Source organism: Marmota monax, unplaced genomic scaffold, assembly GCF_021218885.2.
Source record: "Marmota monax isolate L192 unplaced genomic scaffold, Marmota_monax_Labrador192_F-V1.1 WCK01_AAM20220418_F8-fsc00051, whole genome shotgun sequence".
NCBI lineage: Eukaryota > Metazoa > Chordata > Mammalia > Rodentia > Sciuridae > Marmota > Marmota monax.
This window is the reverse complement of record NW_026695202.1, coordinates 15,356,245-15,382,999: the sequence shown is the minus strand read 5'-3', so window position 1 is coordinate 15,382,999 and position 26,755 is coordinate 15,356,245. Positions and strand designations below refer to the sequence as shown.

The window sequence follows — 26,755 nt, the reverse complement described above, 5'->3', positions numbered from 1 at the left end:
CCTCTCCTCCTCCTCCCTGTCCTCCTCCTACCTCTCCCCTCCTCCCTCCCCTCCCCCTCCTCCTCCCCTCCTCCCTCCTCCTCCCTCTCCTCTTCCTCCCCTCTTCCCCCTCCTCTTCCTCCCTCTCCTCTCCTCCTCTCTGTCCTCCTCCCTCTCCCCCCTCCACTTCCCCCTCCTTCCTCTCCTCCTCCCTGTCCTCCTCCTCCCTCTCCTCTTCCCCCTCCTTCCCTTCCTCCTTCTCCTACTCTCTCTCCTCCCCCTCCTCCCTCTCCTCCCCTCCTCTTCCCCCTCCTTCCTCTCCTCTCTCTCCTCCTCCTCTCCTCCTCCCTCCTCCCTCCTGGCATGGGGAAATCCTTGAGAGCAGAGAGCTTGCTTTCAGCTGTGTCCCTGGGTGCGGCAGGGCTGGACACACAGCAGGTGCTTGGAACCTCTAATGAAGGATGGACAGACCTTGTGGAGTTGTGTAAATATCACCTGTGCTCCACACCTGTGTGCCGGCCCAGGTGGGCAAGTAGAGCTGGAAGGGACCTGGGCTCCAGCCAGGTCGGGGGACCCTATGTTTCTCCCAGGCCTGGGCCTGGTGGGGGAGCTGCCTCCTGGGCTGTGCCTCTTAGAAGGTTCTGGGCTTCTACCTTGGACCCTGGAGGTACCAGCTCCACACGGGGGACTGTACAGTGAACCCCCTGAAGAGCTTACACCAAGTGGCTCTTTCCTCTGACCCCAACCAAACCTCGAAGCTTGGGAAGGTCCCGCCCCGCAGGTGCCCGGCCCTCAGGGTTCCTTGTGCTCCTGACAGCTGCCCCAGCTGCTGCTCCTCTGCCCCGCCCCCAGCCCTCAGGCCCCAGAGCCTGGGAGCTCGGTGCAGAATGGCCCAGCCCATACACCTGTGCTGTCCCAGATGAGGCCACCATGGGACGCTGGAGGGTCAGGACCAAATGAGACCATTCTTAACCACATTTTCAGTCAGACAGCAACATGAGCATTGTCTAAGCCACAAATGTCCCCCACACCTGGCTGACACTAGTGACCCCAGCTGCTTCACCCACCACAGCTGAGCCCCATCCTGACAAGAGCCCAGCCTCCAGAAAGCCCTTCCCCACACTGGCCAGCCCCTGCCTTCCCTCTGACCACTGGATCTCGTGCAGCCAGCCGTGTGAGCTGACCTGTCCACCCCAGGGCTGCTCATGGCAGGCTCTGGGGAAGGGCTGTGGCTATGGGCAGCCTGTACCAGGCCACCAAGTGGCAGCCTCCTCCGTCAGACTCTCAAACTGAGAGGGAGAGAGCAGGAAAGAAGCAGGAGGCCGCTGATACGGCCAGCTGACCCAGCTGACGGCTCCCTGTCTCTGTGGTTTCCTGAGGACGCGGCCCAGCCAGCTGGCAGGGGAGGCGACCCACCACGCAGAGACTATCCTCCAGGCTGGCTGGAGGGGCGGGGGCCGTGCAGAGAGCGCCAGCCTCCGGCCCCCACCTTGCTCTGGCTCCAGTGCCAAGTCCTCTGCTCCGGCTCCCAGACGGGCCAAAATCCAGCTTCCTCGGTCTTCAGGGCTGGCCCAGGCCGTGGGCCCAGGGGACGCAGGGGACGAAGTTTCTGGTACAATCTGAGGGGCACTGACCACATGCCTCATCTGCCCCAGAGAAGCTGAGTTTGGGGTTGGGGGCAGATGGGGTCAGAGCCACCCGGGGAGCTGCCAGGCCTGGGAGTCAATGGGGCCACATGGAGTGACAAAGACTATAATACTGAATAGGTCCCCCTTGTCCTCCTGGGGTTCAGTAGAATCCCCCACAAAGAGCACTTTCCAGGCGTGGGACTCCCCAGCTCCTCTGGCCGTCTTTGGTCAGGTGCTGGGAGCACGGTGCTGCCTGCGAGGACCTTGGCCACCACAGCGGAGTCTGAGAGGGGGCCCTGGGCAGGAGCCAGCCTGCGGGCCACGTGGGCCAGATTCAGCTTCCTGGGACCCTCCCCTTGGGGCAAGTCACCGCTCCCCATGGGAACAGCTCTGGCTGGGCAACCGCTCCTCCCCCACCATGTGCACCCCGAGAACCTGGCAGGCAGCCCCTGCCTCAGCCACACCCCCCAAGCCAGGGACCGGGATCACCCTGAGGCAGGCAGCCTGGCAGTGCCGCCACCAGCTGTCTCCAGGCACTGCTCCTAGGACAGGCCTGGCCTCTGCAGGAAACCAGGAGCTTGCCTTAAAGTAACTGGGCGTCCTCAGGTGGACGTCCTGCAGCCCCACCCACTTCAGCTTCCAGGGCCTCCCTCCATCCAATCCGAGCCAGGCCCCGGGTGGCGTTTTGCAGATTCCTTGGGTTTTTCACATGGACAGTGGTGCAGTGGGCACAGAGACTGGTGGGACCCCAGGACGCAGCTGATTGGAGGTGGGGCGGGCTGACGTTCGGGTCTTGTTCCCCGTCCTCTGGGGGAGTCTTGGTGTCCCACCTTCACTGTGACGTGAGCTTTGAATTTTCGTGGGGTTTCTTTACCAGTGGTGCTGGGGATGGCACCCAGGGCCTTGTGCCTGCCAGGCAGGCACCCTACCCACTGAGCTACCTCCCAGCCCCCCTTCTGTTCTTAATTTGCTGAAAGATTAAAAACAATTTTTTGCATCTATTGAAATCATATTTTTGAATTCTTCATTCTATGAATGGAATGAACCTCACTAATTGGTTCTGAATTTGAACCAACCTGGCGTTCCTGGGGAAAGCCACTGGTCAGGATCTGTCACCTTCTGGTGACCTTGCTGGATTCCAGAGGCTACAGTTGGGTGGACGCTCACAGCCACGTTCATGGGGAACGCTGTCCCCTTTCCTCCTCCCTCCCTCCCTCCCTCCTTCCACTCTTTCCTTTAGTTTCAATATCATGGTGATTCTGGCCAAGAAATTGGGATGTGTCCCACCCCCTTTACTTTCTGACGAGGTTTCCATGAGACCCGTGTTATTTCTTCCTTAAATGTTTGGTAGAATTCACCAGCCAGGGCATCAGAATCTGGGATTTTCTTTGTGTGGAACTTTTAATTACAAATTCAAACGTCTTTAGTAGGTATGAGACACTTTAGATTTTCTGGGGTTCTTTCTTTCTTTTTTCCCCCCCTCTGTCAGATTTGGTAAATAATGTTTTTCAAGGAATTTATCAGTTTCATGAAAATTGTCGGGTGCATTGGTGTGGAGTTTTTCATAACGTCCCCTTGAGTTTCAGTGTCTGTAGGACCTGTAATGATGTCCCCTCTTTCTTGCCTGGTACTGGTCATTTGTGTTCTCTCTCTTTTTCTCCCTCTCTGGTTAGTCTTACTAGGGAATTAGCTATTTGGCTAAATTTTTCAAAGAGCCAAATAACCAGCTCTTGGTTTTGTTGATCTTTTTAAAACATCATTTTCCTTGTGGGGAGCCACTGCAAATGCACGCACCTTTAAGTCCTGACGCATCACGGGGATCTGAAGGATCACTGTAGTCTGGGGCTTCTCCCTCATTTGGATAATCAGGTATGGCCCTGGGGGTGGCCCTGGGAGTAGCCGGCACCCAGAGAGGTCGAGCTGCACTCACCTGTTCCCTTGTAATCCTATCCCTGGCCTCATTTGAATGGCTTCTTCCCATTAAAAGGGTTCAGCATGTGCCCCCCTCTCTTTCTACAGACCCCTAAGGTCAGACGAGCCGTCACAGGACCCAAAGAAAAAGGTATTTCTCTGTCTCTGTGTGGTTGTTTCATGGAGTGACCTGAGTGTCTAGTCATGGACCACGACATTTCCTATCTTTGCTATAAGAAACTCAAAGCAATACAAATTTATTGTCTCTTGGTCCCGAAGGTGGGAGTCTGACCTGGCCCCCGGCTTTGGGTGTCAAGATGAGGCAAATCAACCACCTGATGGGATTAAGTGAGGGATAACTGAAGGCAGGTGGGTGTGGCTGGAGGAGTGGGGCTTTGGGGTGTATGTTTACATTGGGCAAGTGGAGATCTCTCCCTCTCTCTCTTTTCAATTAATCCCCAGGGTCCTGGTTAACCCCTGACTTATTTGGGCCATGAACGATGGTCCATTATCAGATCCTATTACCTTAGGCACGCCGCATCTTGGAAAAATATCTTTTAGGATCTTTTTGACCACCATTTGTGTCGTTTCTTTTGTTTTGTGGGGAAGGCTTCAATCCATCCTGAAAATGTATCGTCCTGGAGAAAGCTGCTGCCATCAGTGATCCATATGACCTTAGGGTGGGGCAGTGGCTGATCTTTGAAATCCCGTCGTATACTGGTTTCTTCTGCCAGTATATGTTGACAGTCATGAGTGACGGGTTCTGATGATTGTTCAGGTAGTAGTGTAGCCGGGTTAAGCGGGGCGGGGGGGTCCCAGTATTATTCTGTCCTTGTCAAGCAACAGGCTCTGATAGTGTGTTATTCTAGAGTTTGATAGCCATCTGTCTGGTGGCTGGCGGATGATGCTCTCTAGGGCATGGGGGGCTATAACGGTTAGCTTCTGCCCCAGCGTTAACTTATCAGCATCCTTGATTAGTAGGGCCGCCGCTGTTATAGTTTTTAGGCAATGGGGCCATCCATTAGCCATTGGGTCCAGCTTTTTAGATAAGTAGGCTATAGGCCTTCTCCAAGGTCCTAGAGTCTAAGTGAGCAGGTCAGTTAAGACTTTTCTGTGGGCCTGGTACAGAGGGGGAAGACGGGGAAGGCGGTGCTGAGAGCAGCTCCGTGGATCTGAGAATGAGGAAGGAGAGATGTAAAAGAATAATGGGAAAGGGCTTTGGGATTTTTTTTAGCAACAAAAACTTGAGTAGTAGAAGAGGTAGAGCAGAGGGGAAGACTGGAGTGAGTATCTTAAAAAGCCTGTGAGGGACTTTAAATTTTTAGTAACCTGTTTTTAGTGATGACAAAGTAACTTTAGAGGCCATTTTTATTACATCTTGAATAGGGGTCTGAGGGCTCTCCTCAGCTGGTTTGAGCTTTGGGTTAGCTGGTAAGAGGACCTGGTGGGACCCAGTGTGGGCATTGACAGGAGAAGAGAGGAGTGAGTGGGTGGAGGGGTACCTCAGTACCTGTTATTTTAGCAAGGGGGCAATGGTCTGAGAACCGGTGGAGGTTTGGGTTCCACCAGGTAGCCCCTGTATGCTCACAGCCCTATGACTTACAGAAGAAGCCGGCTTTTCCCCCACACAGCCGTGACTGTTTGTGGCTTCGATAGTCTGTTTGGCAAACATAGTAATCTAGGCTAGCCAACCTGCATCCGGCTCTCGCGTCCCTACGTCCATAATGTTTGTTTTTATTATCTATGGTACGGAAGGGATCTAATGGAATTAAATCTCTCTCTGTCTCTGCTTCCTGATCACCATGTGAGCTGCTTCCCTGTGCCACACTCTTCCGCAGAGAAGAGATTTAGAGGTTTGATTTTTTTCATGAAATTCCTCCAACTGTTATCCACAGTGTCATTTGGGGGGTACAGTAAAGAGTTCAGTGTGTTTGTAGGAGTCATTTTAAGGTCCCTGTAGGATGATCTCGGTCTGGTCACGTGTGGGTCTATTTCTATCGCCTGTTTCTTCTCCTGGTCGAGGTCGCGGTTCCCTGCTGTCTGTCGGCTCCTAACTCATGGCTGCACTCCCAGGGAAACGCGGAGTGTGGCCATCGCTCAGGGTCCCTGTTATTCATTAAGGAAGGGTGTAACACCCACTTTCAGCCACTGCCTCCTTGGATCGGGCTCCCCTCCAGCCAGCCGGCCCTCCCGTCCAGGGCCACTTCCAGGGCAGGGGCTGAGCTCTTCCCTGGGTCCAGGGGGATGGGAGGACCGAGCACGGGCTGCTCAGGTCAACACAATTCACCTTCAGACTCGGCTCAGCAGATTCCTGGAATCCAAGCACCATGAACCTCCTGAACTGTGCTGGACCCTCCTCTCCCCATTCCCATGTGGCTTTTCAGCAAAAGCTGGGGGTAGGTTGGTAAGGGGGGCTCATGGGCTGAGCACTTTGGCTTTACCCTCGGGGCTCTCCTGGGCCACGGCCCCCACCCAGCCCCCCAGCAGCAGCCCTGCAAATCCTCTTCACCCTCTGCTCCTGCCTCCTGCACAGGCCCAGCACGTACCCCAGAAATGGCAGTTGCTGGGGCTGTCTGGTCAGCCCTCCCTGGAGCCCGCTGACCCGGCTTCCTCACGCCCACTTCTCTGAACAGCTCTGGGAACCTGCCATTTAATCCCTATCCATATTTTCCTTCTGTGTCCTACCTGGGGGAGACATTTCTCACCAGCGTTTACAGCATGGCCAGCTCTCAGCCCCAGGCCTCTGCCTTGACTCAGTCCAGTTCACATTCTTTCCAGAACCTTCCTTATCTCCTCACGCCCCTTCTCTTTCCAACCTCAACTCCTCCGGGCGCCATCCCTCCCAAGCTCAAGGTCTATCGGCCACTTACATTGCCCCCAGCATAAAGCCTGCCTCTGTGACTGGCCTGTAAGGCCCCCTTATACCTGGTGCTGGCATGCCTTGGTGACTGTCCCATCCCACCACCAGCCCCAGGACAGTCCTGTATTACCTCAGGCCATCGCCCACCTCTGTGTCCTCTCTTCCTGCTGCCTGCAGGGATTTCTCAACCCCATGTCAGGAGCAAAAGGACTGGTGGGACAGGAAACCACATTTCTCTTCATCATGCGGCAAACTGGCTCAGAATTATGCTGTGACCTGTTTCCTCCTGCAATTGTGGGGGGCTCCGGTTGTCTTCATGTTTATGGTGTATGTCGATGCTACAGACTCTTGTCCCAGAAAATTGGATTCCAGGCGCACTTTCTGAAAAAAGAATAAGTGAGTGCAAAAACAAAATCAAGCCAACAACCAGCTCAAACCCCAAATCAAACTCGAGACAAGGATAATCTTCTCAGCACGTCTTCTGTGCTTATTGATGGATGTGTTGGTCCCAACACTCACCTGTAAACAGCCCCTGTGAGGAGCGAGGGCAGCCTGAGTGTTCCCTTTTTTGCTTTAGATTTTCATTTTCTTTTGCAATACCCCTGCCTCTGCTATATCTCAGACAAGAGAGCAGGACGAGGCAGGTCAGCTCCGGGAAGGGGCTTACAGAGCGATACACCTCACCCAGGACGTTAGTACACATGTAGATCCTCTATCAGAAGGTTGGGGGTGGATCTGATGTGCTCTTGGAGTATGAGAAGTATCTGGGCTTAAACTCAGCCAGATCTACACAGGACACATTCCCAGGTTAAATGATACAGTTTTTGAAGGATAAACTCATGACTCGCCAGTGCCAAAAAATGAATCTGTAACAAAGATTTCTTTTAAAATTCATCAATTGATGAGGGGACCAGTAAGATGTTACAGTCCCTTAAAAGGAAGAGCCAAGGAACAGACACTTATATAAGCAACTAGGGAAGCTGAAATGAACCTGTTCAGAGATGCAAAACTGCCTCTTTCCATGGAGGAGAGAGCCCTTTCCCTTCCACTAGAGGAAATTCATTTGAGCCTCTATGGATAGAATCTTTGCTGAATTATGAGTTTCCTGCAACTTACCAAGTTGTAGAATTGCTCAAGGCAATGAAAAGCATAAATGCTTACAGACTCCGCTAATGTGCTAGAGTGCCTTTGCTCCTTTCAAAGGGTGTTCTGAGCCAGCCTTCCTTCCCTCCTTCCCTCCTTCCCTCCTTCCCTCCCTCCCTCCCTCCCTCCCTCCTTCCCTCCTTCCTTCCCTCCTTCCTTCCTTCCCTCCTTCTTCCCTCCCCCTTCCTTCCTTCCCTCCTTCCTTCCTTCCCTCCTCTTCCCTCCCTCCTTCCCTCCATCCCTCCTTCCTTCCTTCCCTCCATCCCTCCTTCCCTCCTTCCCTCCCTCCCTCCTTCCCTCCCTCCCTCCCTCCTTCCCTCCTTCCTTCCTTCCCTCCTTCTTCCCTCCCCCTTCCTTCCTTCCCTCCTTCCTTCCTTCCCTCCTCTTCCCTCCCTCCTTCCCTCCATCCCTCCTTCCTTCCTTCCCTCCCTCCCTCCTTCCCTCCTTCCTTCCTTCCCTCCTTCTTCCCTCCCCCTTCCTTCCTTCCCTCCTTCCTTCCTTCCTTCCTTCCTCTTTTTACCTGCATGGTCACATTCCAGCTGCAGACCTGACTCTCTGAGCTCTGGGCTCCTTACATATAAATAAACTAATGTAATGTCCTCTGAACATTTGCCACCAGGATTGAATTGTGCCGTGACCACAGAGCCTTGGCAGGTGCATAGGGCATAAACGTGCTGGCTGAGCAGAACAGCAGGCCCTGACCTGGCACAAGTGTCCTGTCAACACGTGGTATTGCACCTGCTGGTCTGGGGAGTAGAACAGAGAAAGCCCTGCCCTGGCAGTTGAGTAGGGGGCCATGTTTCAGCGGGCTTTCTAAGACCACATGTTGGCCTGATGGCACTTGAGACTATGATGGAAACCTGCTGATGTGGATGTGAGGCCTGGGAGCTACGATGGGGTTAAGTTTTCTGCAGGCAGAGAGGGGACAAGGGTGGAGGTGGTCAGAGGCTGCTGCTTGTTAAACATGTGCTCTGTGCATCCACCATGTAGGCTGTGCCCCTGGTTGGCCTCAGCCACGCTCCAGTTCTCTGTGTCCAACAGCTGAGCCCACCCTGTGATCTCTCTGTCTTCTGATCTGACCCTACTTTGGTAGAAACTGGTGACCTACACAGAAGGCAGCTCTCAGGGGGGGCAGGAGTTCGCACTGACCAACTGCTTCCAACTTGCTCTTGGCCTTGACAAGCCCTTCACCCGCTATCCAATGTCAGCTGTAGGGTGGGGCCTAGATATTCCACCTTTTTTTAAAAAATACATCTTTTTATGTGGTGTTAAGAATAGAACCCAGTGCTTTACATGTGCTAGGTAAGTGCTCCACCACGGAGCCACTACCCAGCCTGATATTCCAGCTTTTTAAGTTTTTAAATATGTGCTTCCCTTTTTCCAAACCATCTTGGGTGGAAGTCCATTATGGGGCAATGATAGATCGTATTAGAATCTCCCTTATGGGGGTGGGGATGGCATGATGAGCCATTCGCAGCAAGGGTGAGGTCCCCAAAAGACAAGATAAAGTCATAATAGACAGAGAGGGGGAGGACAGCACACCGCTGAGGCTTCAGTCCTGATGTGTGGTCACTGGGAGTGTTGGGGAGGACGCTCCACAGCCTTCCCGGTTTCTGTGTCAGTTGTGAACGAGGCCCCAGTTGCCCTTTGACCTAGACTGTCTTTTCAAGGATTTTGTATAATGATGAACTCTGTTTCTAGGGCTGCAATAGTAAATGACCACAAACCAGGGGCTTCAAACAACAGGAACGCATCATGGTTCTGGAGGCCAGAAGTCTGAGGTGGAGGAGTGGTCAGGGCCATGCTCTGATGGCCCCAAGGGAGGATCCGTCCTGGTCTCTTCCAGCCTCTGCAGTCCTTGAGCTGCCTGGGTGTGCTGCAGTGTTACTCCAACCGCTGCCTCCATTGTCACGTGACCTCTTTCTTCTCTGTCCATTTCCCCTCTCATAATGGCGGCAGCCATATTGAATTAAGGACCCCCCGCCCCTGCCCCGTCATGCATCTTGATTTGATGTTATATCTGCAAAGACTCGGTTTCCAAACAAAGGCAACATTCATAGGTTCCAGATGGATGGAAGGCTCTGGAGGGTGCTAGTCGGTATGCTACAATGGAACAGCCTGGAAATTGAGAGCCACTCTCCCTCCACAGCAAATGGCAGGAACTCTTGCTGCCTACTGTAAGAGTTCAGGCTCCCTCAGTTCAGGGTTCCTCTCTTGTCTGCAGTACAAGGTCCCGCCTGGCCCTGGTTATGTTGCCCTCGGGACACTGACGTGCAAAAATGGTCGTGTTTTGATTCCTGTCACGAGTCATTAACTGTCCTTTGTGTCTGCCCCAGGAGCCTCATGGCGTCTGTCGGCATTTGTGGAACGGTGGCAGGCTCACCTGGTAGCTTGCAAGACACTTCACAGTCCGTAGTGGGTACAGGACGCACAGCTGAGCAAATGGCTCATGAGGACAAGGGTGTGAGGATTATGGGGCTGGAAGCTAGAGAGGAAAGAGCAGAGGCAGAAAGCCTGTCACTGGGGAGGAAAACGGTGTCCGGGCGAGGCTCTGCCAAGGAAGGGATGGGGAGGGCGCTGGGGACGGGTGCAGTATGGGGTGGGCTGGGTGGTGGCCAGGCAAAGTCCCTGCCAGGGCCAGCAATAAAGCCTTAGTGAGACTCTCCACTCTTCATGCAGGTGAGCTGGGGTGGGGAGGAGGGTGGGGTGGGGAGGAGGGAGGGCTGGGATCTGCCTCCAGGTGTGTGTGGGCGTCGGGGGAAGCCCAGGGAGACCACCAAGCTGGAGGCCTAGGGAAGGCTGGCGTCCTCCCTATGTCTCATGAGTAGGAGAAGTTGTCCTGCACTCAGATGGACCTCAGAGCCCTCTGCTCCCTTCCCCAGCCCTGGACTTCAGAGCTCCAGGGGCCATGATTTAGAGGCACATGGACCTCGTGGCCTCCTTCTGACCCTGCTGTTTTGGGTTTTCCTTTAAACCTCATTGGGGCAGAAAGGATGCCTGCTCTGGAGCCAGTCCTACCAGAGCCCTCCCCTCCCCTCTCACCGGCTCCACAGAGCTGCTGTCTGGGGAGACCGGCTGGTGGACGTGACTTACTCTGGCAAATGTTCAAGGCGCAGATAGAACAGTCACACAGGAGTGAGCCCTTTGCAAAGAACAAGTGTTTCACGGTCAGGAGCCTCGAGCTCTGGTGCTGCCTCTGCGAACCTCAGTCACCACATCTGGGAAATGGGAGCACAGAAGCTGCAGGGTTCACGGATGGAAGCTGGGTGCCCAGCAGATGGAGGCCCCTGGCCATGGGCCCGCAGCCAGGAGGCAGCACCTGGGCCCGAGGGCTGACTGGTGTCCTCTGGGTCTCCAGGCTGGCTGACCTCTGTGGGCCTCGCTCGTCCTGGCTGTAACATGGGACGACAGTCCCGCCCACAGGCCCGGAGCCCTCGCGAGGTGCCAGGTTTGCATGAGGAGCCGCGCGCTTGGCCCTGGCCCCGTCCAGCAGCCTCTTCTCAGGCCCCGCCTCCTCCCCAGAGCGTCCTCTCTCCCTGACCTGACTCAACTGTGGCCTGGGCCAGTGATTCAGGAAGGAGGAGGGTCCTGCAGTGACCGTTTTGATTGGAGCTTGTTGAAAGGATCAGCGTGGAGTCGTAAGCAGCCGGAGGCGGGGAAGTGCTTTCTTGGAAGCCAGGCAAGGAGGCAGAGTGGGACCCGGCCCTTGTGGGGGGCAGATTCTTGCCTGCACAGGGGGGCGGGTCTCGGATCTCCTGTTCTGAGGCCCCAGGGAGCTGGGGTTTGGGTGCATCCCTCAGCATCTGGTCCCCAGTCTCCTCATCCGTTGGGTGGGCATAAGGACTACTCGGCAGGCTGCTGAGACCACGCAAGGTCATGAGAGCAAAGCTCCTGTCTGCACAGTGCCCGGTCCCCCTGGTCAACGGCTCAGCGCTCATCACTGGTGTCCAGTGCCTGGAGGGCCTCAGGTACCTGCCCCAGGGCTGTTTGGAGGACTTGGGGCTCTGGGCTCTGTGTGCCCCCTGTCCACAGGGCCTCTGCATGCCCCCTTTGCTACCTTCCTCCCCTTTGAGGTCCCTCCCTGGCTCCTTGGTGGCTGGGCAGCGTGACTGCTTCTGCAGATGGAGGGCTCACTCTCCCAGAGGACACTGGCTCTTGTGGGTTGGGTCAAAGAGCTTCCCCACACCCGGGCCTCATCTGGCCTAGAGGGGTGGCTCCCCACAGCACCGATGCCTCAGTTTGGGACAGGCGGGAAGGTGGATCCAGGATACACAGGACTTGGCTAGGAAGAGACCCTGGCAGCTCTGCCTCCATTTCTTTGAAAGCTGGACTTGGCATACAGACTGTCCACCCTCTTCCTCCTGGAGATCTCCCTCTTGCCCTCTGGGCCAGCCGCAAGTGCACAGCCCACCCAGGACCTCTCCTGCCCTCTGTACCCACCGTCTGCCACCTCACTGTGGCCCTGGCTGTTTGAGCAGACGGTGGTGGCTGGGAACAGATGGTGGTTCCTGGCCACGTGTCCCCGGGGTTGGGAGGCGACAGCTGACCTGGAGGGCTGACTGTGTTCTCTGGGTCTCCAGGAGGCCCGGCCTCTCTGAGCCTCACTGTCCTTAGCTATGAAATGGGACAACCTGGCACTGGATGTGAGGGTGGGGACCCTGCCCTGTTCTCATTCACTCATTTGCCGGACTTTGTTGATTGTCCAGGTATTGACCATGGTCCCCCTTGGCAGGCGAGCGGAGCTGACTCTGCTCCAGGTCCTGCACCCCAGTCACCCCAGTTTTAGAGGAAAATTTCATTAGCCTGTTGCATTCCGCTGGGACCCCTGGTCTCTAACCTGAGCCTCTGGGTCAGGACTCACATTCCTGCTCCACAGGAGAGGACACAGGGCTAGCTGCAGCAGTGGCCCCCACCCCCAGCTCCCACGAAAGGACAGGCTGTGGAGGTGACCGGCTGTGACTTCCCACAGCTGCATCCCGTGCTGGCTGCCTGTGGAACTCACCCTGCGACCTGCAGGACAGGCCCTGTGCCCATTTCCCAGCTGACCCTACCCCGAGGCCCAGGAGCCCTTTGTGTGTGGTCCTGGGGGACGTCCTGGCCTCCCTGCCGGCTGCTGTGGAGCCCTGGGTGAGCTAGAGACTGGGCACCCAGACCCTGGCTCTGCCCCTGCTGTGGCTCGGGTGGCCCTGGATGGGCCCTGGTCCTCGCTGGGCTTCTGGTTGCCGTGGCCAGCAAGGGCCTGGGACAGAGTCACTCCCTGCTCACAGTCTGTGATGCCAGCCTCCTGGCACAGCTAGTGACCAGTCAGAGCTCAGGAAGTGCCTCTTGCATGGCGCGTTCCCAGCGTTGTCTCCAGAGCCAACAGGAACTTGGCGACGGGGCCGTGTGACTGAGCTCCCGTCCCCAGGCCCAGCCCTGCCCTCAGCCTGTGCGGACAGCAGGGGTGTTGAGCCAGCCAAGGGGCGAGTGCAGGGACGAGCCGCGGCCACCCTGCGACCCCTGCTCCCAGCCGGAGCCGGGGAAGCTCCCGACAGGTCCCTGCTGGCCTGCTGCACAACGGCCCTTGCCCTCCCCCCGAGTGGCGTCCCAGCCCATCTGGAAGCAAAGTTGGGTGTCCCCGATGAGGCCTTGGCCTCCCCAGGACACGTGGACCTGGCCACGACCCGAGGCCTCCCAGCCTCCAAGTGCGTGGCTGTGGAGGGGAGTGAAAGGTTCCCTCGTTAACTGGAAACTCCTGCTGCCTAACGAGGGAGAAGCGAGTGCTGACGAGGTCCAGAGCCCAGGTGTCTGTCTGCTGCCGTCCCAGGAGGAGGCAGGGGCTCGCCCAGGGAGAGCATGGGCTTCTGAGTGCCCTGCCCACAGGCTGGCTGGGCACACAGGCTGTGAGCCAGGGTGACATGGGGGCCAGTCACCAACTGCCCACTGTCCACGTGTCATCTGTTGTGACCCTTGTGTCCCCATTTATAGATGAGGAAGCCACTGGCCAAAGTCCAGGGGCTGGGGCTGGGGTTCAGTTTGGGGCCCCAGGACTGAACAGCACTCCAGCCCCAGCCAAGCTTGGAGGTTACCATCCAGAGGTGGCAGGAACCCTGCCAAGGGACACAGGGACAACGGCTTATCCTGTGGGCAGAGAGATGCCCCAGCTCCCAAGTCTACAGCATCAGGAAGGTGCAGATAGGACGGCAGGCCCTGAGGTCGGACGCCTCTGGTGGGGGCGCGATTCCCCCACTTGGGGAGGCTGGCAAGGCCTCACACCCCAGGAGGGACCGGCTGACCGACCCCTGCTCTGGGAACCCACAAGAAGGGTCTTGTGACATTTAGGAAAATGTGCAGAGCATTGTTTGGAGTAGCAGAAGCTGTGCATTGTCGAAGGTGCATTGGGGGACCAGCAAACACCCCGTCTCTGGAGTGTGACCAAGCCGCAGCAGGAGACACCCACCAAGCTTTAGACGAAATGCCTCTGGGATCACATCAACTAAAAAATATATATATTCAAAATACCAGATGATGTGAATGCAGAGGGCCAAACGGCGCAGCCAGGTGCTGCCCGGGTCACCCTGGATTGCTGCCTGTGGAACGTTTTCTGGTTTTGCTTTTGTTTTTTGGTTTTCCAAATATCCAGTCACGTGTCCTATTTTTACAGTGGAAGGAACACGTGAGTGCATCTCCCCGGGGGCCCAGCGCAGCCTCACGCAGGATTAAAAGAACCGTCCATAAAAGAACCATTAAAAGGATCATCTTGAGCCACATCTAGAACACCTGGGAACTGAGTCCGTCTCCACTGCGGTCTCTCGGGCGAACGCTCCCTGGTGTGGGTGGACGGACAAAGCCGCAGCTTAGCAGGGAATCATCTCCTCATGGCTCCCGTGCTCACAGTCTGCACCCACCGCGGAGCCCTGAGACTCTTCTGTCCCCTGCTCCCAGCTCCTCCCCACCCCCGCCGCCCGCTGCTCTGGGCCCTGGGCTCCCCCCGCCCAGAGCTGTCTTCTGGCTTCTGTCTCCTGTGGTCCCACAGCCTCTCCGGCTCCCCACACCCTCCACCAGGGTGGTACGTTGTCCCCGAGGGAAGACCTACATTGACACTCACTGTCACCCCGAGGCTGCGCCTGTTGGTGCTCTGCCCCAGGCCGGGCCGCCCCTGCTCACTCAGTGTCCCTGGCGCCCTGCAGCTGGAGTCGTGACCGCACCATTTCCAAATTGGCTTCTTTCCTTTTGTGACGTCCACTTGAGGTCCCTCCCCAGGTGTCTGTGGCTCCACAGCCCGTTTATTGCCAGCCCTGACTGCTATTCCACGGCTGGACGTGCCCCAGGTCATCCATCCGCTGGCTCGGGGACATCTTGGTGAATCCCGCCTTTGGCCAATCACAGAGAAAGCGGCTCTGAACGTCCACACGCGGGTTTTCGTGAGGACTTGGGTTTTCAGCCACTCTGGGTAAACCCCAAGGTCCAGCTGCCCCGTTGTGTGGCGAGAGCATTTTCAGCTGTGGGAGAAGCCACCGAGCCACCCACTGTGGCCGGGCCACCTCGCATTCGCACCAGCAAGTGCCGCACCTTGCTGTAGCTCCCGCCCGCCAGCCCTTGGTGCAGTCTCTGTGCGGGCTGCGCCCTTCTCCCCCACTGGCCTCCAGGGTTCCAGGCTCAAAACCGCCTCCTCTGAGAGGTCCTCCCCAGGCTCTGGGGAGGGGACGACCTTGTGACACCCTATTTGGTGGCTGGCTGGTCCTCTGCGCACGGCTCCAGTCTCCTTCCTCAAGGTGCCGGAGGTGTAGGGCGCGGGGCTCAGCACAGCTCTGCGGGTGAGCGGGGAGCAAACCAAGTGGTGACCTTTGACCACTGACGAGGGGTCCCCCGGGGGACAGCGATGCTGGCAGGGCAGCCTTAAAGGACTCTGGCGTTTGTGGAGGAGTGAGTGGGCTCCAGGTCGAGGGATTCAGCTCCAGAAAGAGCCCCTCGCTGCCTTCTGTGAAGTGGGCACCGCCAACCCTGTCTCCTGCTCCAGCAATGGTGGTGGGTCCCCTCAGAACAGGCTGGTGGCTGTGGGTGACAGCCAACATACCGTGTGTGTGCACGTGTGTGCGTGCTGTGCATCACCAGGTCCACCCTGAGCTGTGTCTGTCTTCTCTCCTGCCTCTGCCTTTCGAGTCCTTACCTTCCCCTGGCTCAGTAGAGAGGCCCAGCCTGGGCCCTCCCTCTGTCCCTCTCCCCAGGCTGGGGACCTTGGTACCACTTGGATTGGGGCAGGGTTGGCCTGTCTGCTCTGGGGTATCCCCTGGGCCTTGCTCTCACGGCCTGAGCCTCCAGCCAGGGAGGCAGGGCTGGGCTGTGAAATCTGGAGCAGAGACCAGCACCGACTCACCCTCTAACTCAGCCAATCTGGCCTGGCCACCCTCTCACAAGTCTTGGTCAGTCTGTAGCCATTTAGGTCAGCAGGAACAGAGGGGACACAGGAGTCAATGGTAGACATTTCCCTGGCCCCAAATAAGGGGCACTGACTTTCTAGGCTCCTGCAATCCATTCGTCCACCCATTCATGCTCCACCCATCCATCCACAATCATTCATCTGCTATCCTTCCACCTGTCAGAGGTCCACTCATTCCTCCCCATCCATCCTCCACCTACCCATCCATCCTCCACCCATCCACCCACCCATCCACTCACCCAATCATCCATCCATCTCTTCATCCATAATCCACCCACTCATCCTTCCATCCACTCACCCATCCATCCATCCGTCTATCCATCCACCCACCCCTCATTCACCCATGTCCATCCATCCATTCATCCACCCATCCATTTCCACCCATCCATCCATCAATCCATCCATCCATTCAACCGTCCACCCATCCACCCACCCACCCATGCATCCACCCATCTACCCACCCATTCATCCACTCATCCACTTAGGCATCCACCCACCCACCCACCCATCCATCCACTTGTCCATCCACCCATCATCCATCCACCCATCTACCCACCATCCATCATCCACCCATGCATCCACTCATCCACCCACCCACCTACCCATCCATCCATCCATCCATCTACCCATCCACCCACCTGTCCATTCATCCATCCATCATCCATCCATACATCCACCCATCCACCCAGGCATCCACCCATCCATCCATCCACCAGTCCATCCATCCATCCACCCACCCATTCATCCATTGTCCATCCATCCATCCATCCATCCATGCATCCATCCACCCACCCATCATCCACCCATCCATCCATCCACCCATCCATCATCCACCCATGCATTATCCTCTGTCCAACTGTCCACTCCTGCTGTTTGTCTGATGTCTGCTTTGAGGGCCCTCCTGGCCGTGGACCCAGGGGCTGCCTGTCTGGTCCCTGACTTGGTAGGGCTCATGACAGGCTGGGAGAACAGAGGTAGATGGAGAGCATGGGCCCTCATGCCAGGGGAGATGTGCTGTAACGGGGGCACCCAGTGTGGGTGGAATGTGACCTCCTGTGCTTCCTGGGGTGCTGGAGGATGTGGTCAGAGGTTCAGAGTGGGGACAAGGTGAGAGACCCAAGAGCCGCTGGGGCAGGTCTCAAACACAGCTAAGGAACCTGCAGCCTGTAACAAGCGTCAAATCCCGCACCACGACACTGGCCCTCCCACAGCGTGCGGAGTGCTCAGGGTGTTCGCGAGGCTGTACAAGTGCTAACGCGAGCTAGTCGCCCCCCATACAGCCCCCATACAGCCCGTGTCTGCCGGCAGCCGCGCCCCTGTCCCTCCACGGCACCTGGGCACGCCAACCTGCTTCCCGCATCTGGGCATTGCCAGATCCAGGCCTTGGAAACATGCCACCTGCGACCTTTGTGTCACCTTCTTCACCCGCCTCAAGTTTCCAGGGTTGGTCCTGCTGAGTCAGCCGGTCCCTCCTGTCCGTGGTCAGTTTGCTGGTCGCAGGCTGCTGGTGCTTCTCTGTTCAGGGACAGATGGTTCCCTCTGTGGCGAGTGAACCTTCATCCTGGCTGCTAGGAACACTCAGGCACGACTTCTGGACGTGTGTCTACCACTCTGGTAAATACATGGGTGCACGGGTGGGTGGAGTGGCGTGGCCGTGGTCAACCCGCAGCCGACTCCGGAGACCTGCCGGCGGCTCTCAGAACCACTGCACCGCTTTCCAGTCCCACCCCAGCGCACACGCTCACCAACGCTCGTTAGTTATTTAAACGATTTTTAATTTTAAAAAAATCTAAAATGTATTTCTATTATTATTTTCTGGTGCCAGGGATTAAACCTAGGCTTAACTGTTGAGCTGCATCCCAGCCCTTTAAAACAAGATTTATTTCTTTTAAAATTTGAGATGGGGTCTCACTAAGTGGCTTAGGGCCTCAATAAGTTGGTAAGACTGGCCTCAACTCTTGATCCTCCTGCCTCAGCCTCCTGAGCTGCGGAGATGACAGGCGTGTGTCCCTGCTTTGCCAGCTAGTTTTTAGTATAACCTCCTAGTGATCACGAAGCAGCAGTCACTGGGCTCTTCTTTGCATTTTCCTAATGATCCAGGTTGAGCACCTTTCCATGGGCTAGTTGCCGGTGGCACATCTTGTCTGGGAAAGTGGTCACTGCAAATCCTTTGGTTATTTTCTCATTGGGATATATATATATATATATATATATATTTAGTTGTCTCATTGTCATTTTTGGGGTAGTTTTTAAACAACTATATTCTGGATTTGACTTTTTGTTAGATACGTGATTCCCACATATTTCTCCTCCCCAGGAGAGCTGGGCAGGCCCGAGGAGGGACTCCCCAGGAGAGCTAGGCAGGCCCCAGGAGGGACGCAGGCGACAGCAAATGGCCTCACCTGCTCAGTCCCCAGCTCCACTCTGTCCTCGGAAGCCTCAGGGCTTACTCTGTTGGTCCCTGTGCCCTGGCACCTGAGGCCTGAGAACAGATGCCCCCAGCCCACGGGCCCTGGGCTGATACCTAAGATGACACATTATATGACTCGACCTTCCAGAACGTTCCTGCCCTGGGAGATAAAAGGCAAGGAACCTTATTGTTTCAGGGGCTTCCTGGCCACCCGCTTCCCTGAGCAGGGAGATGGCCAGTCCTCACTGGGTGTGCTGCTCACATAGGAGGTGACCGTTGGCTTCTTGTCACGGCCCGGATCTGGCATGTCCTGGAGGCTCAGGTGTTGCAAGCTTGGTCCCCAGTGCATCAAGGCTCAGGAGCGAGCTTTCAGGCCGAGGCTGGGTCTGACCTCTCCAGTGGATTAATCCACTTGATGAATAGACCCACTGACAGCTGGATGGACTGCCGGAGGGGGACCCAGCTGGAGGAGAGGGTGGGGGATGTGCCCTGGGCCGACTCACCACCTTCCAGCCGCTGCCTCCTTCTGCTGCCCAGCTGCCCTGAGTGGACAGCCCTCTCCTGCTGCGCACGTCCCCCATGGTGTCCCTGCCTGAGCCAGTCAGCCAAGGACTGCAACTCGGAACCAGAGCCAGAGGGGCCTTCCTCTCTGTCGCTCTCGCCAGGGATCTTATTCACGGCAGCCACGGCTGACCCACGCCAGGGCAGGTGGACGCCCCTTCCTTTTGAGTGTGGTTCTGCTGTGCCATGGACGTCCCTGCCCTGGTCTCTGCATTGAAATTGCTGAAACCACCCAGACCCGGCCTTGCCCTCACCGTGGCCGCCTCCTTCCCGGACACCTCAAGGCTGTCCAGGGGGCGCCTGCTGGCCGGGCTCTGTTTGCTCCCGGGCTCACCTGGCCATGGCCGGGTCCCTCAGGAGGGGTGGGGCCCTGACAAGCTCCTGACCCCTCCCCGTCTCCCTTTTGCACTTTGTGATCTACCTTTAAAAAGTGACAGCTTTGGTTTGGAGTGGTCCAGTCCCAGAGGTGCTGAGCAGAAGCACAGAGTCCCCGGGCGCTCCCAGCCCCCGCAGCGCCTCCCACCACCAGCGCCAGAGGGGCCGCCCGACACACCCCAAGTCCCTAGTTTGCTTTAGGGGTCCCTCCCTCGTCCAGCCACGGTCAGGTAGGACAGTGCTGCTGCCCCGAGCGACCTCCTCCTCTCCTGGCCCTGCAGGCTGGAGCTCTTGCCTGCCTGGGGCTTGGCCTTCCCAGGGTCCCGTGGTTGGAATCGCAGTCCGTGGCCTTTGCAGATTGGCTTCCGTCACTCAGTCACTGTGTTGGAAGCTCTCCGTGACTTCGTGAAGTGATTTTGAATGCTGTAACGGTCCCCTCTGGATGGCCAAGCTGGTTGGTCCATCACGTCCTGAAGCGCCTCCTGGCTGCGTCCCAGCGCCCCTCAGTGAATCTCAGCCGGTCTTCTCTCCCCGCTGGGCAGGTGGGAAGGAGAAGCCTGGTCCAGCCGAGGGAAGGGCCCGTGCAGAAGTCCAGCAGAGCCGGTGCCCGTGTGCCTGGAGCGGACTTCACAGGCAAGGGGAGGGGAAGCCCAGGCTGGGGCACACCAGCCTGCCAGGGCCCAGCATGCAGGGAGCTGGACCCTGAGGGTGTCCAAGGCGGGGAGAGCATGGCTTAAGAGGCAGACCAGAGACCAAGGCTGTCTGGCCTGGGGTGGGGCTCTGGGGGTGTAGGAGGCAGTGGGGAGGGGCTCGGGGAGCCCAGCTGTGGGGGCCGGACTCAGGCTCAGCCGTGCTGGGCACCGGAATCCTTTCTCATCTCCAGGCCGGGTTCTGCCGGTCCACCTGCCGGCAGCCTCTGCCCTGCTCCCTCCCAGGCCCTGCTCTCCAGCCTGGCTCTGGGGCAGTGTGACACAGTGGCCGTAGCGCCCACTGCTCTGCCCCAAGAACATGGCAGGGGATCTGCAGGGACTGTCTTGCCTTTGACATGAGCCAAGCGCTGGGCAGTTGCTCCTGTTTAATCTTCATGGTGGCCCCGGGGGACAGGTAGCACCTCCTCATCCTCTGGTGGGGAAGAGGCCAGAGGAGAGTGGAGGGGGGGCAAGGTCATCCCGGGGCAGGGGGCGGGCTGGGTGTGCAGAACGCCCCCTTGGCACGGGATTCCCTGCCCTCCCCTCCCCCTACCGCAACTCACCGTCCTCTGCACAATAAAGAGGGGTCCCTTGGTGCCTCTCCCTTCTGAAGGGCCCCCGGGGGCGTCCCTGACAGTAGGGTTGGGGGTAGCTCCTGTCTGTCTGCACAGGAAGGGGGCTGGTGGGGTGCGGGATTGGAAGCTGCGTCCGTACTGGACAGCAAACGGACCGCCCGGCCTCCTGGCGCCCCCCTAGGCCTTTACCTCTCCACCGCCCTCACTTGAGGGGGCTGTTCTTGTTGGAGCTGGACTTAGGGGCTCAGGAGGACCCTTGGCTTTTGGATGCCCACCTGGGGGTCCTGGAAGTCTTGGGGTCCCTGACACTTACCAGTAGCGGACAGATGCCCTGTCCCCCCCTCTCCTCTTCCCAGGTGGGTGTGCCGCCGGCTGCCCATGGGCCACTAGATGGCAGCAGAGCCCCACAGATCCCATCCCGAGCCCACGCGGCTGGTGCTTGGAGAGTGGAAGTCCCACCCTGGCGCTCTGCCTCCCTGGCTCCCTGTGGGCACTGCCGTCCAGGACAGAGGCCCTGCTGGGGCAGAGTGGAGCAGCCACGCCCACACCCTCTCAGTGTCCCTACACGGTCACCAGGCTGCCCTTGCAACTGTGCTGGGCAGAGTTTGGTGGGACAGGACCTGGACCCACCCTCGGGCCCTGCACACTGTGTGGGGGAGACCTAGAGTGAGGGTGCCCCGGAGGGGTGTCTCGCCCACCTGTGGTCAGGAGGTTTCCCGGGGAGGCAAGGGGGGCCAGCCGCTCCCGTGGGGATCTCAGGTGTGGCCCAGGCTGGGGTGCGGGGCTGACCCATGGCTGCAAACGGGCTTCCCCACCTGACTGCGAATCAGCAATTAAGAATCTCCAGGTGACCAGAGCAGAGCGTCCAGTCAAACGTGGGGCCCTTCAGCCTGGAGCCCATGGACTGGCCAGGCCACCCCACCACGTGCAGAGCCCTTGTTCTCTGCCTTCAGGAGGCTCCCCGTGGCCCTGTGTCCAGACCCCATTCTACAGAGGAGGAAACTGAGGCCCAGGGAGGGAAGCTGCCCCCTAACCCACCCCCAAGGGCTTCTGCTCCTCTGCTACGGCCCCAGGAGCTGCGTCATCCCGGAGGCCAGGCCCTGGCTACCTTCCCGCTTGGATCTGGATGCTTCCTGGCAGGTGTGAGGGACCCCTGAGGGGCCAGTAAGCCCCAGGCAGTGAGGGTCCAGCTGGTGAGGATGGTCAGACCATGATGCGCTTCTTTACACAAATGACAGCCTCTTGTGGGCCACCAGATTCCAGCCCACAGAATGTCCCGCAGCCAAGCAGGCTGCCTCCTTCCTGGGGACCCTCTGCCTCCTCCCCTCGCCAGCTGGGGCTCAGGAAGGCGCTGGGGCCGGCAGGGGGCGCAGTCACCCCGTCTGAGTTGTCCTCCTCTGGTCTGGGGCTACCTGAGAGCAAAGGCTTTCTGGCCCTTGGGGGAAAGGTGCCCTCTACGGCCGCACATCCTACTGGGCCCTGACGCTCTGGCCCTCCTCCTTCCCCACAGTCAACCTGAAGTGGCCCTTGGCGATGGGTGGTCCAGTCTGTTTCTCTTTGCCATGGTTCGGGTGAGTGGGCCCCGGCAATGGTGCACGAGGGGCCGGGCAGTGGGGGCCTTTTCCTTGTTACACCCTAGAGGTGCCTGGGCCACCCTACCCGGCCCACCTTCCCCTGTCCGGTCCCTTGGGACTGCTCGAGCTTGGGCAGGTGCTGGGCCAGTGATCTGTACAGAGGGCTGCTGCTGCCCGTCCCCTGCTAGTCTCCTGTGGCTGTCTTAACAGATGACCAGAAACTGGGGGTGGGGACACTTAAACACCCCAGGAGTTTATCCCTCGCAGTTCCAGGGGCCTGAGATCAGAATCCAGATGTTGGCAGAGCTGTCCCTTTGAAGGCCCCAGGAGAGCCCTTCCTGCCTCCTGGGCGCAGGTACCCTCGGCCCATGGCCACCACGCCTTCTCTGCCTCCTCTGCTTCTCCCCTTCTCCTCCTCTTTCTCCTCTCACAGGGTGCCCACTGCAGTTCAGGGCTCATCGGATGATCCAAGACCCTGTCTTCAGATAAGGTCAGGCTCCCGGATGCCAGGGGTCAGGACCTGGACGCCGACCCTGGGACAGTCCTCAGGTCACCCCGGGCGGAGCCAGAACTACAGTGTCAGGTTGCTCAGGGGACCCTCTGGGGCTGAGGACGGCCCTTTGGTCCCATCCCAGACGTCGCCAGGACACCACTCCTCCTGGAAGCCCCCTGGACCCCCGGTGGGCCTGGGCAGCCCTGCCTCTCTCCACCCGGCTCACCTCCTCGTGAGTCTGGGGCTGTCTGCCCCCCTCCCCTGGTCCAGCTGGGCCCCAGCCCACAGCCCCAGACCCCCAGCCAGTCCATGGGCTCCAGGCTGAAGGGCCCTACATTTGACTTGACGCTCTGCTCTGGTCACCTGGTGGAAGAGCCCCTTCCCCTCTGGGCAAGGGGCCTCCAGGGGCTGCAGCCCCACCCCAGCTGGATGCCCTTCCTGTCCTTTTACCAGGAAGACTCTGGGCCTGCTTCCAGGGCCGGGCCTCCAGGGCTGGGCCTCTGGCTGGGCCTCCAGCTGGGCCGCGGTCTATAGGCCTGACAAGCCTGACCTCTGGAATGAGCTGCAGGTTCCCGAAATCACCTCTTTTACCCCTGGCCTTTGTCCCCACCCTTCCCTCCTTTCTGTGGTCCCAGACCCTCAGGACCCGCTGCCAGAGGGCAGGTCAGGGCTCCCTGTGATGCTCATACTGACCAGCTGGCGCCCCCCACTCCTCCCAGGTGTCTTTCCTGGGCTCCTCCTCCTCCTTCCCTCCCTGCGACTGTCCCTTTCCTGGTCCTCATTTCCCTGACCTCGGCCGAGAGGCGCCTCCTGCGGAAGCCCACCTGGCTCCTGGCTGCGGGCGCCTCGCTCTCCTTTGAACCCTGGGAGCGCCCCTTTCTCCTGAGGTGGGTGCTCCCCCATCACCTGGGCTGTGGGGTGTGGCTCTGGTCTGCCCACCCAGTGGCCTGCAGCCCTTCTCTGGAGGCCAGGCACAGAGTCTCTGGTCTCGGAGGCCAGCACCCTGCCCAGGCCCTGAGCAGTAGCTGTGGACACGGTCAGCCAGCTGCCCTGGCCCTGACGGAGCCTGGCGGGAAGGAGTCTGGGCGTCACTGAGCCCGTGCGGTGCTGTGGGCAGCTGTGTAGGGCGTGACCCCTTCCTTGGGCCCTGTCCACCTTTGAGTTCTGACCCAGCGTGTGCGAGGCTGACCGAGAGGGGCCGCCGAGACCAGAGGCAGCGAGCTCTCCCTGCATCTGAGGCTCTGGCTTACGTGAAAAGATGCTCTGTGGTGTTATCCTGTTATCCCCTAAATCAATACGACCATTCTTAGTTTGGAAAAATGAACGCTCAGGGAGGAACCTACACCAGGCCTCAGGGACCGTGCGGGGTCTCTGCAGGTCCCTGTGCGCGGCATACCTGGCTTGTCCACAGGTGGCCTTTCTGAGGCAGGGCCTTTGGTCGCGGGTCTGTCCCCAGAGCCAGCCATTAGCTCTGGAGGAGGACAGCAGGTGCCGGGATGATGCAGCTCAGTTGCCAGGTAACGAGGGTCGCCATAGCAACGGCTGCCTCCTTGGAGGCAGCAGAAGCCTCCTTGCCCCCCACCCTGTGGACCAGGGGTGGAGATGGCGGGGTGGGGCTGCGCCCTGGCCACTGCTGCCCATCTCCTGGCTTCTCTCCCCCGCGCTCCCCTGCCTGCTCCAGGCTCGGGGGGGGGGCATGGGGTGAGGCCGGCGGGGCCGGGGGAGCCTGGGATCTCCTGCTCTTTCACTGGCTGTCCGTGCCCCTGCCCTCGGAGAGCTTTGGTTCCTCATCTGCCAGTGCAGGTGCCCATCTCTGCCCCCTTCCCCAACGGCAGTGCGTCTCCCCTGGGAGGGAGCTGCCCTGGCACATGGCTGCCAGGGCTTGTGTGGGCCCACGGCCAGGCACAAGGTGGACGTGGGGCAGTGAGGGCCAGGATGCCACAGAGCCAGGGTCCCGGCCTGCCGCAGTCCGGCTGCAGCAAAATAACCGGGGGGTGACGAGCAACTTGTGCACCTTGATACAGCAGGAGTGGGAGCCCTTTATTGTAGGGCAGGAGGGGTGTATATACATTCCACACGGCTTATCTAATTAGCATAAACTAGATACAGCAGTCAACCAATAAGGAATCTCCACACTTAATGGCTCGCTGGCGTTACTTCACAAACCACTCCCTCTGCAAAGTGCCAGGAGCCATCCTGACTTGTTTACAGACCCTAACACCGGCCAGTGGCACAGGAGCTGGGGGCCTTGGCATGTCCCTTGTCCTCTCTGGGCCTCCATTTCCTGGTCACAGCAGGTTCTCCTGGCCTGGACCTGCAAAGAGGGGTCAGCGGCCAGGGCCACAGGGAGCCCCAGAGGCTGAGGTGGGACGGCAGGCTCAGTCTCTCTGCCCGCTGCCATGAGGCCACTGTCCCCCATGGCTGCTGTGTTTCCTGGGAATGTAATTAATGATGTCCTCCCTGAGGTCATCAGGCCCTGGGCTGCGTCCATCTCTCCCCCTGGGCATTTCAGCTGCTGGGCCAGAACCCCGTGGCTTCACACGTGGCTGTCCCTGAAGTGGTGGGACCCAGCACCTCACCCTTGGCCTCTCTGTGCCTGGGTCTCAGATGGAGGCAGTGCAGGTCTGGTCGACCGGTGGTCAGGATGGGACAGGTCCAGTGGCCCAGCCCTGCTCTCCAGGACAGTGAGGAGGTCTAGGCCTCCCTCAGCAGTTTCCTTACTGGGACTCGAGGGGTGATTCTCAGGAGGCCCTACTCAGGTGGCCCTTGCGACACCCCCAGCCGGTCATGGAGCAGATGTCACTTGGGGGCCTCTGCACCCCACACCCCTGCCCACCCCAGGCCCTCCTGGCTGTCCCCGATCTCATTTTCATTTGTTCTCCGTCCTCTAGCCATTCGGTCCAGGTCACCCTGCAGTCCCTGTGTCGGTTTCTGGAGGGGCCAGGGGCTGCCCAGCTGCCCCAGCCCCTCGTGGGGCCCCAGTCCTGGGAGGCACTGCCAGAGCCCGATGTTGACGTTGGAAGCTGGGGACCCCTTCCAGGTTCCCTCATCCCCTCTGGTTGCCATGGAAACCTCCTAGCAACCACACAAACAGGATGTATCAGCCAGCCGGGCAGAGCTGCGGGAGGTGGGCAAATCCCTGGGGTCTCCAGGGTCAGGGGTGCCGTGGGCAGGCCAGGCCCAGGCTGGGAACGGGGAGCCCAGAGCCAGCTGGTCCACCCCACATTGCATTTCATTTCAAGTGACCATGGTGTCATCTACGGCACAGCTGGACCCAGCCTGTCCCAGGCACCGTGGGACCCATCTCTGTGGGCCTGAGGGTCATGGGAGCCTCCTTCACTTCCACAGGATGTGGCCCAGCTGTGTGACCCCGGGCGAGGTCACATCCTGTCCTTTGGCGTTAAGTGCACGTCATTGGCTTGAGAAAGGGACGGTGCTGGGAAGGGGCCCCCACAAGGCGCTGGCCCATCCTGACCCCATCCTGCCTCTACCCCGCAGCACACACACTGTGTGGCACTGGAGACGGACACACAGTCCCCACGGACTCACAGACACACCACGCTGCAGCCCTGTCCCACAGCCGCTCTGCGGGAAGGCCCCTGGGTCCGACGCTCGGCCAGACCTGTGGTGGGGTGAAGGGCCCGACACCCACCCCTCACAGCCCTGTGTCCTCCCCAGACCCACTTGGGCACTGTCCCCCAGTCCTGGCCCTTCTGGGCAAGGTCACATCCTGTCCTTGGTGTTAGGTGCACGTCATTGGCTTGAGAAAGGGTCGGTGCTGGGAAGGGGCCCCCCGCAAGGCGCTGACCCAGCCTGACCCCGCCTCTACCACCCCAACTGGCTGCTATACAGAGGGGGCCTGGAGCCTGGCAGGGGGACACCCCCACCTGACGGAGCCCAGGGGACCAGGCTGGACAGTCTGCAGGGCTCCTGGCCTGGGTCGAGCGCAGCGGGCTGCCCGGGTGGGGGCAGTTCCTGGGCCTCCCGGGGCCTGGGCGGGGGTGCCACCTTGGTGGGCTGGGGGGGCCAGGGTCAGCCCACGCGGCCTCCTTTTCCCTTTCTGGGGAGCAGAGTGGGGTCATCTTGATCCGCTTGTCCCCTGTACCCGGTGCCCATGGTGGCGCCTCGTCCGTATGCC

General features: G+C 59.0%; 2 long non-coding RNA genes across 3 annotated transcripts; one reads left to right on the top strand and one right to left on the bottom strand.

Moving 5' to 3' along the window:
* Nucleotides 1-3,846: 3,846 nt before the first annotated feature.
* On the bottom strand, nucleotides 3,847-10,873 carry LOC131423630 (uncharacterized). 2 transcript variants are annotated; one of them, XR_009225435.1, is made up of 4 exons: nucleotides 10,615-10,873; nucleotides 8,042-10,006; nucleotides 6,509-6,759; nucleotides 3,847-5,624 (listed from the first exon to the last, which is right to left on the bottom strand). It is a non-coding gene; the product is annotated as an uncharacterized LOC131423630 (long non-coding RNA). The 2 variants fall into 2 exon arrangements; XR_009225434.1 differs by having other exon boundaries at nucleotides 3,847-6,759.
* Nucleotides 10,874-11,201: 328 nt separating this feature from the next.
* On the top strand, nucleotides 11,202-14,287 carry LOC124083084 (uncharacterized). The gene is made up of 2 exons (XR_006848610.2): nucleotides 11,202-11,489; nucleotides 14,165-14,287. It is a non-coding gene; the product is annotated as an uncharacterized LOC124083084 (long non-coding RNA).
* The last annotated feature ends 12,468 nt before the right edge of the window (nucleotides 14,288-26,755 follow it).